Raw genomic sequence first — 8890 nt, 5'->3', positions numbered from 1 at the left:
TATATGCCAAGATTAAATATCATAGTGTTAAAGCCTACTATAATTACTGCAATAGAACATTTTTTATTTGAACTTAATATTTACAAATAATTCATGTTTACCATTTGCACACTTACAGACAAAATTTGTCAAGATTAGTAATTTTGTACAACATACTTAAAATAAGAACTAAAATTTAGCAAGAAAAATAAGGTAACTAATTATTGTATTTTACACTATTTGTGTAAAGCACAAACATAGTCGGCATAGATAAAAAAAATCAAACAGAAAGAGAATCAAAAGAATGAAGCTTTATAACTCAGTTTCAAATAAATTTTAGCCAGAATAAATTCTTTTTTATTTTATGTACTTAGTTGTGTTGGCGCATTTGGTTACTTCACTACTCTATAATAACATTCTATAATACAAGCTTAGTTAAAAAAAATCATTTAATGGAACTTGAACTAAATACTAAAATCTAAGCTTAATATAAAGTATGATACTATCTAACTGGTTCACTGTCTGCAGTTGTGTGATTAGTCGTCCACATTATTGGTTGATAGATTTATAATCGATAAGTCTATAAACTAGCTATAAGCCTAGCTTATACTAGCTAAAGTCTAATGTAAACATTTAATAAAAGAATTGTACGCTGTTGTTATCATATGACTATTTAGGCCTATACCTCTGTTACACATGTAGTACTGGACAAATACACTTGATCGAGTTTCAAATCCAGTATAAGTCTGTGACCTAAGATTAGTTACATTGAAACATTAAGGTAGAAGTTAAAAACGCACCGTAGGTAGGGGTACGCCCACGCCACGTGTTAATAACACGCTGTGTTGCAGTTACATGTAAAACGTTAAGCTCGTGTCATTTTGAGATTTCTTACGGACAGGACAAGTAGACAAACAAAAAAAGATGTTTACACCAACAACAAAAATGAAGTTGTGTCACCCTACTAAATGATAGGTTTTTTAATACCGCTCAGCCAAATCTCTTCGAAGGGATGCGCTTTTTCTTGTCGACGTAAAAATGCAGTTTCAAGTATAGACTATAGAGGTCGGTTCGTTCTCGATGTCTAGTTCGGACCGACAGAATGAAATTTATTTCCGCCCCTGGAGTAATAGGCTTCGCTAACGCTCAGCTATTTATTGATCAAAGATACCAACTAAAAATCCACCAACGTTGTTTAATCCGTGCCATTTCTGCCCGAAATTAAATAATTGGAATTAATTATTAAAATTTGTAAACATTGACATCCTTACCGTAATGTGTTAGACATAACTGATGAAACTTTTGAAACCACTACAAACTTTGTGTATTCCTAGACTTGAGATTTCCTATACTAGTCTACCATTACATAACACGCGTGTTGTCAGGCAACGTATCGCTTCTACTAGGCTACAATAAATCTGCCATCCTCTCACGCTGTTTGATTCAATAGACCATGGAGATTAACAAGAGGCACAAGAATAACAGGTCGGGTCCCTCAGAAAGGCACTATGGGATTTTGCGTCCCTATATTCATTAAATATGTTTCACCGCTTCCAGTACAAATAGTAGCTGCAGGACAAGTTAATTGTAACTTACCTATTTTTGCCTAAATAACATCTATATGGCTAACACTCTAATATGCCTACTCATTTTATCGGTATATAAAGGCAACCCATTTGATTATTAATACTGAAATATGCTACTATATATTATACAATTAAGCAAATTTAGGTTTGTTGAATAAAAATTATACATTTTCTAAAATTGTCGTATTTGTTGCATTAAACATGTTTTATCTTTAATGTTTTATCAGGGGTAGTATTTTAAATTGCGAGACTTTACATTAAAACAGTATTGTGTGGTGTGAGTGGAAGTAGTAACAACCTAGAGTAGCCCTTACAGTCTCCGTGGTATATAAAGTAGGCTACTCACAGAGTGGGCGCATCTCACTTTATTATCTGGGCTGATACGGGTTAACAATACTTCGGGTTTCCCTTGGTTAACCACGTTACAGCAATTCCAGAGGGGGTTCTAATGAATATTACAGTCTGGTAACAACCAACTGCCCTGGCGAATCACTATAAGGGACTAAAGGGTACATCAATTTAAGGAGAATAATCTTTTTTAATTATTACATTAAATAAACGCATTGCTTTGAACTGTCTCTGAACCTACTTACCTAATGTTTTTTTTATTAGTTTTCGTCTAGAATTCCAACAATTGCAAGAACGGATGATATTTTACACCCCCATTGAGAGGGTAACGGTAAAAGTTTGCTAGTGATTTTGTTTTAATGGCGTAATTGAATCTATTATAGTTTTTCCCAACTTCTGTTTTTATGAGATCCATCGAGTAATGACTAACAGAAAAATAGTTTTCAGTTAAGGCCCAAAAGGATTATGTAATAACCTACCTTATAAATCGAACACAAGGTAGTCCGACCGTAAAAACAATCAAGTACTATTTACTATTTTGGTATTTAATAAAACTAAGATGAAAAAGTTAATGAGCCCCCGTAAGGGCTTCCAGAAAATTGCCAGTGCGGGCGATATTTCACGCCCCCACGGCGGGGTATTGGTAAAAGTTTTCAATAAGCAATAATCGCACCTCAGATGAACTTCATTGGTTACGATATTGCCACTGCGCAAAGTTACTTATGAAAGAGAAGGCTGGGGTAGTCTATAAAACTAACATGTCGTTCTACAGGCGAGAAGGCTAATTCTTTAATATAGTATATATAGAACTGCAAACTCGTTAATTTTAAAAATTACAAACTCTAAAATTAAGCAATTATATTTTCCATAAATACCATAGAATTTTAATTAAATATGTGATTGATTTCATTATATATTTCAAATAAATTGATTGAACTATAAAATTGAGATACTACGGATGCGCTACCTGCCGGGACTTTTCTGTACTTTGAAAGAGCTGTAACGAACAGTGGATACTAGCGCTACAAGCGTTGAGTTAGTGAAACACTGAACGCGTGTGACGTCATGAAACAGGCTGTTTTTATATCCCAGTGGGCAACGAGAAAAGTATTCCAATAGCATAATTAAATAAATACAATTTATTTTCTTGTTTCTGTGACACAATATAACTATTATAAAAAGTATAAATTATATACAACATAAATAAGGTGTGATTCCTTACTTATAGGTACATGTCACAATATTCTAGTATAACTTCTTATTAACCTAGATTGTAGTTATGTATTAGGTAAGTTATCCACCTTAGGTATAGATAATATAGTTAATCTCAAAACGTAGGTGTCACTGATTCTTTTTATAACTCAACAATAACAAATGTCCAGGAAATCATGCTTTATTCATATCATTCCATCGTAAAAACAAATTTAATACGGTACAAGAATTTATACTGTATTATAAAAAATCCTGTAAAATACTACAAAATCTGTACGTGAGAAAGAATTGATTTATTACATAATATTACTTATACATCAACATTATATGTATGCAGGGGGGTTTCGGCGGCGATACATCGATCTAGCTAGGTTTCATTTTTAGAAAAACCTAAAATATATAATATATAAATAAATATATATATATATATATTTATATATATTTATTTATTATTTACTAATCGCATAAATTAGAAATTCTTTTGGTGAGTGTTGTTTGCATGGACAAACTTTAATGAAGAAAAAAAATTTCTTTTTTTTACCGTCACACATATTCGGAAGAGTTTCATAAAAAGAGACATAAACGCATATTTTGCTTTAACATTCTTTAATGCAGAAGATGGCAGAGCAATAAATAGCCATAGCATTTATAGGTGTATCGTTTGCGGACAAGAATATCATAAAACGAATCCCAAAGCACGATTTACCAGCAAAAATGCCAAAAATTCTGATATTAAAAACTGTTGTATAGAAAAGAGACATTTCGGAAATAATATTGGAGAGTCAGGGGAATTACAGTTGTGGGTATATAAAAAAAATGACGTATTTGAAATGCATTGGAATATAGCTGAACTTTTAACTGGTTCCTTCAATTCCGATATCTTGTAAAGACTGAATCTGAATCATGTTATGATATATGGCACTGTATGGAAAACAGTTATTGTATGATATACTCTCACGCTTACTGGCCACTAGGACATACACAATACACAGTAGTCCAGGAGCTGACTGTACAAGCACGCTATCTGATCATTCATGCAATCGATCGTCAACCGCATTGATAAGGCACTGTATGGAAACAGTTATTGTATGATATACTCGTCACGCTTACTGGCCACTAGGACATACACAATACACAGTTAGTCCATGAGCTGACTGTACAAGCACGCTATCTGATCATTCATGCAATCGATCGTCAACCGCATTGATAAGGCACTGTATGGAAACAGTTATTGTATGATATACTCGTCACGCTTACTGGCCACTAGGACATACACAATACACAGTAGTCCAGGAGCTGACTGTACAAGCACGCTATCTGATCATTCATGCAATCGATCGTCAACCGCACTGATATGGCACTGTATGGAAACAGTTATTGTATGATATATCCTCACGCTTACTGGCCACTAGGACATACACAATACACAGTAGTCCAGGAGCTGACTGTACAAGCACGCTATCTGATCATTCATGCAATCGATCGTCAACCGCACTGGTTTGCGGACGTCGAAATAGGAATGTTTTTATAATTATATTGCCTTCAGAGGAATAGATAGAGGGACTTAAAATCGCCACTTTAAGAGCGTGTACGAGTAGGCTATTATGGTTAGCTGGGATGCCTGATGGTTGTTTGTAAGTGTGTCAGAGAAAATATACCATTTTTATATTTTAAACCTTTTAGATACCCTCCTATTTTCGACCTCCCCAACAACCAATGCGGATGACGATCAATTTCTTTCTAAAGAAGAAACATTCTCTATCGCTTTCAAGAAACTCAGGTCTCGTGCTTGTATACGCTCTCGGCTGCTGGATTATTACTTTATTCATGTCTGTTGTTGCACTCAGTTGGTCACGTGACGTGGAAATGTCTATACCTACATCTGTAGGACATAGTCTTTTGTCCTGTAGATTAATAAGGGTAATTGAGGATGTGGCGGCCCTTTGGTTGGCAAAATCAATTAGTAAACTATAAAAACCTTTTTTGGTCACGAATGATTTTTAAAACCAATCAACGTACAGTTTATTGATTTACACCTTTATTTACGATCCATAACGCCTTCAATTACTTGAGTGATATTTTTTATTACATATATATATATATATATATATATATATATATATATATATATATATATATTGATTTTGAATTTTACAATGACACATTTTAGGAAGATAACTCACACCTGAGACTAATGCAGATGTGACGATTAGCACTAATAAGGAGAACCAGTCACTAGCTGCGAAAAAACTGAGACAATCGGCTTTAAACTCGTAAAATGTATAAACCGTGCTCCTTTACAACACACAATAGTCCTTCAGGCGCAGTCGGAAACCGTTCGAGGTACAAAATAATTGTTTACGAGCTGTGAAGATTAAACAGCCGCCATGTTGAGCCCAAGCTGACCAACGAATGGGTAAAAGAAATACTTCAATTGTCATTTCTGTTATTCTATGGTAATAACACATTAATTTACACAACACAAATCACTCATTTACATTTAAAAACAGCTCCAAAACTTTGTTATGTCAAGATATTTCAGCATTTCAAGGATACAGAGAACGTGATTATGCGGCAATCTAATAGTCCATTCGTGCGTAATAAGTCATATTAAATATAAACGCAAGAAAACATCTAATGGTGCCTTCAGTTTTTGCAAGCAATTAGATCAACAACAAGCCAAGTTGGGGCAGATGAATTTTTCAAGGCGCTGGGTCTACGGAATTATTCTAATTACTTCTTTATTTATTTATAGGGAAGTATAGTTTTATGGATTGCAATCAATTTAAAGATTTTATTGGGAAAAAGAATGAAATGATCAAAACTTATCTTGATTTCACATGTACTAGGATGTATATAAGGCAGGTTTGATATATTGCATATGTACCGGCCTTCTATTTAATGGAAATTAAACTGAATATTAAACGCACAACAGTGGTAGGCTTAGGCCTATATATGCATATATATGTGCCTACCATTTTATGTGTTTAATATTTATTTTAGTTTATATAATTTTACAAGTATGACTTTATTTGATAAATCACATTTCAGATAATCGCTATTTTATATAACTTACTTATACATATACAGTAATATATGCTGAAGTAAGATTCTCTATTCATTTTACATTTCTACAGGTAGTTCATAATGGATATAACAAGTCAAACCGCGAAATCGTACATAATCATCGTTGTTATTTAAAAGTACAGTTATACCTACTAGTGAATAACAGCAAGTAATCCTACCACTATTCACGATCCTCATATAGTAAATTACATTACATTAAATAAACCCATTACTTTCAACTGACTCTGAATCTATTACCTAATGCTTTTGATTTTACAATTTTTCTAAACGATAACTGCCCTACAGTATTATATTGCTTTGTATATTACATCATGTTTTGAGAATAAAATAACTTTTAATAATTTTCGACTAGAATTCCAAAAATTGATATTTTACTCCCCCATTGAGAGGTAACGGCAAAAGTTTGCTAGTTTACGTAACACGCTGTGTTGCAGTTACATGTAAAACGTTAAGCTCGTGTCATTTTGAGATTTCTTACGGACAGACAAGTAGACAAACAAAAAAGATGTTTACACCAACAACAAAAATGAAGTTGTGTCACCCTACTAAATGATAGGCTTTAATACCGCTCAGCCAAATCTCTTCGAAGGGATGCGCTTTTTCTTGTCGACGTAAAAATGCAGTTTCAAGTATAGACTATAGAGGTCGGTTCGTTCTCGATGTCTAGTTCGGACCGACAGAATGAAATTTATTTCCGCCCCTGGAGTAATAGGCTTCGCTAACGCTCAGCTATTTATTGATCAAAGATACCAACTAAAAATCCACCAACGTTGTTTAATCCGTGCCATTTCTGCCCGAAATTGAAATAATTGGAATTAATTATTAAAATTTGTAAACATTGACATCCTTACCGTAATGTGTTAGACATAACTGATGAAACTTTTGAAACCACTACAAACTTTGTGTATTCCTAGACTTGAGATTCCTATACTAGTCTACCATTACATAACACGCGTGTTGTCAGGCAACGTATCGCTTCTACTAGGCTACAATAAATCTGCCATCCTCTCACGCTGTTTGATCAATAGACCATGGAGATTAACAAGAGGCACAAGAATAACAGGTCGGGTCCCTCAGAAAGGCACAATGGGATTTTGCGTCCCTATATTCATTAAATATGTTTCACCGCTTCCAGTACAAATAGTAGCTGCAGGACAAGTTAATTGTAACTTACCTATTTTTTGCCTAAATAACATCTATATGGCTAACACTCTAATAGGCCTACTCATTTTATCGGTATATAAAGGCAACCCATTTGATTATTAATACTGAAATATGCTACTATATATTATACAATTAAGCAAATTTAGGTTTGTTGAATAAAAATTATACATTTTCTAAAATTGTCGTATTTGTTGCATTAAACATGTTTTATCTTTAATGTTTTATCAGGGTAGTATTTTAAATTGCGAGACTTTACATTAAAACAGTATTGTGGTGTGAGTGGAAGTAGTAACAACCTAGAGTAGCCCTTACAGTCTCCGTGGTATATAAAGTAGGCTACTCACACAGAGTGGGCGCATCTCACTTTATTATCTGGGCTGATACGGGTTAACAATACTTCGGGTTTCCCTTGGTTAACCACGTTACAGCAATTCCAGAGGGGGTTCTAATGAATATTACAGTCTGGTAACAACCAACTGCCCTGGCATCACTATAAGGGACTAAAGGGTACATCAATTTAAGGAGAATAATCTTTTTTAATTATATTACATTAAATAAACGCATTGCTTTGAACTGTCTCTGAACCTACTTACCTAATGTTTTTTTTATTAGTTTTCGTCTAGAATTCCAACAATTGCAAGAACGGATGATATTTTACACCCCCATTGAGAGGTAACGGTAAAAGTTTGCTAGTGATTTTGTTTTAATGGCGTAATTGAATCTATTATAGTTTTTCCCAACTTCTGTTTTTATGAGATCCATCGAGTAATGACTAACAGAAAAATAGTTTTCAGTTAAGGCCCAAAAGGATTATGTATAACCTACCTTATAAATCGAACACAAGGTAGTCCGACCGTAAAAACAATCAAGTACTATTTACTAATTTGGTATTTAATAAAACTAAGATGAAAGAGTTAATGAGCCCCCGTAAGGGCTTCCAGAAATTGCCAGTGCGGGCGATATTTCACGCCCCCACGGCGGGGTATTGGTAAAAGTTTTCAATAAGCAATAATCGCACCTCAGATGAACTTCATTGGTTACGATATTGCCACTGCGCAAAGTTAACCTGTGAAAGAGAAGGCTGGGGTAGTCTATAAACTAACATGTCGTTCTACAGGCGAGAAGGCTAATTCTTTAATATAGTATATATAGAACTGCAAACTCGTAATTTTAAAAATTACAAACTCTAAATTAAGCAATTATATTTTCCATAAATACCATAGAATTTTAATTAAATATGTGATTGATTACATTATATATTTCAAATAAATTGATTGAACTATAAAATTGAGATACTACGGATGCGCTACCTGCCGGGACTTTTCTGTACTTTGAAAGAGCTGTAACGAACAGTGGATACTAGCGCTACAAGCGTTGAGTTAGTGAAACACTGAACGCGTGTGACGTCATGAAACAGCTGTTTATATCCCAGTGGGCAACGCGCGTAATTTCTTTAACGAAAACAATACCAGTGTTACTGGTCCACTGTTTGTAAAGTATTTTATTCTGTCAAT

At 34.0% G+C, this 8890-nt stretch overlaps 2 non-coding genes across 2 annotated transcripts; both read right to left on the bottom strand.

Annotated features, from left to right (window-relative positions):
- Positions 1 to 2489: 2489 nt before the first annotated feature.
- LOC124361634 lies at positions 2490 to 2631 on the bottom strand. Its single transcript, XR_006922378.1, has one exon. It is a non-coding gene; the product is annotated as a U4 spliceosomal RNA (small nuclear RNA).
- Positions 2632 to 8298: 5667 nt separating this feature from the next.
- LOC124361632 lies at positions 8299 to 8439 on the bottom strand. The gene has a single exon (XR_006922376.1). It is a non-coding gene; the product is annotated as a U4 spliceosomal RNA (small nuclear RNA).
- Positions 8440 to 8890: the final 451 nt, after the last annotated feature.

Source organism: Homalodisca vitripennis, chromosome 4, assembly GCF_021130785.1.
Source record: "Homalodisca vitripennis isolate AUS2020 chromosome 4, UT_GWSS_2.1, whole genome shotgun sequence".
NCBI lineage: Eukaryota > Metazoa > Arthropoda > Insecta > Hemiptera > Cicadellidae > Homalodisca > Homalodisca vitripennis.
Note: the sequence above shows the minus strand (reverse complement) of the source record. Positions and strands in the feature narration are given on the sequence as shown.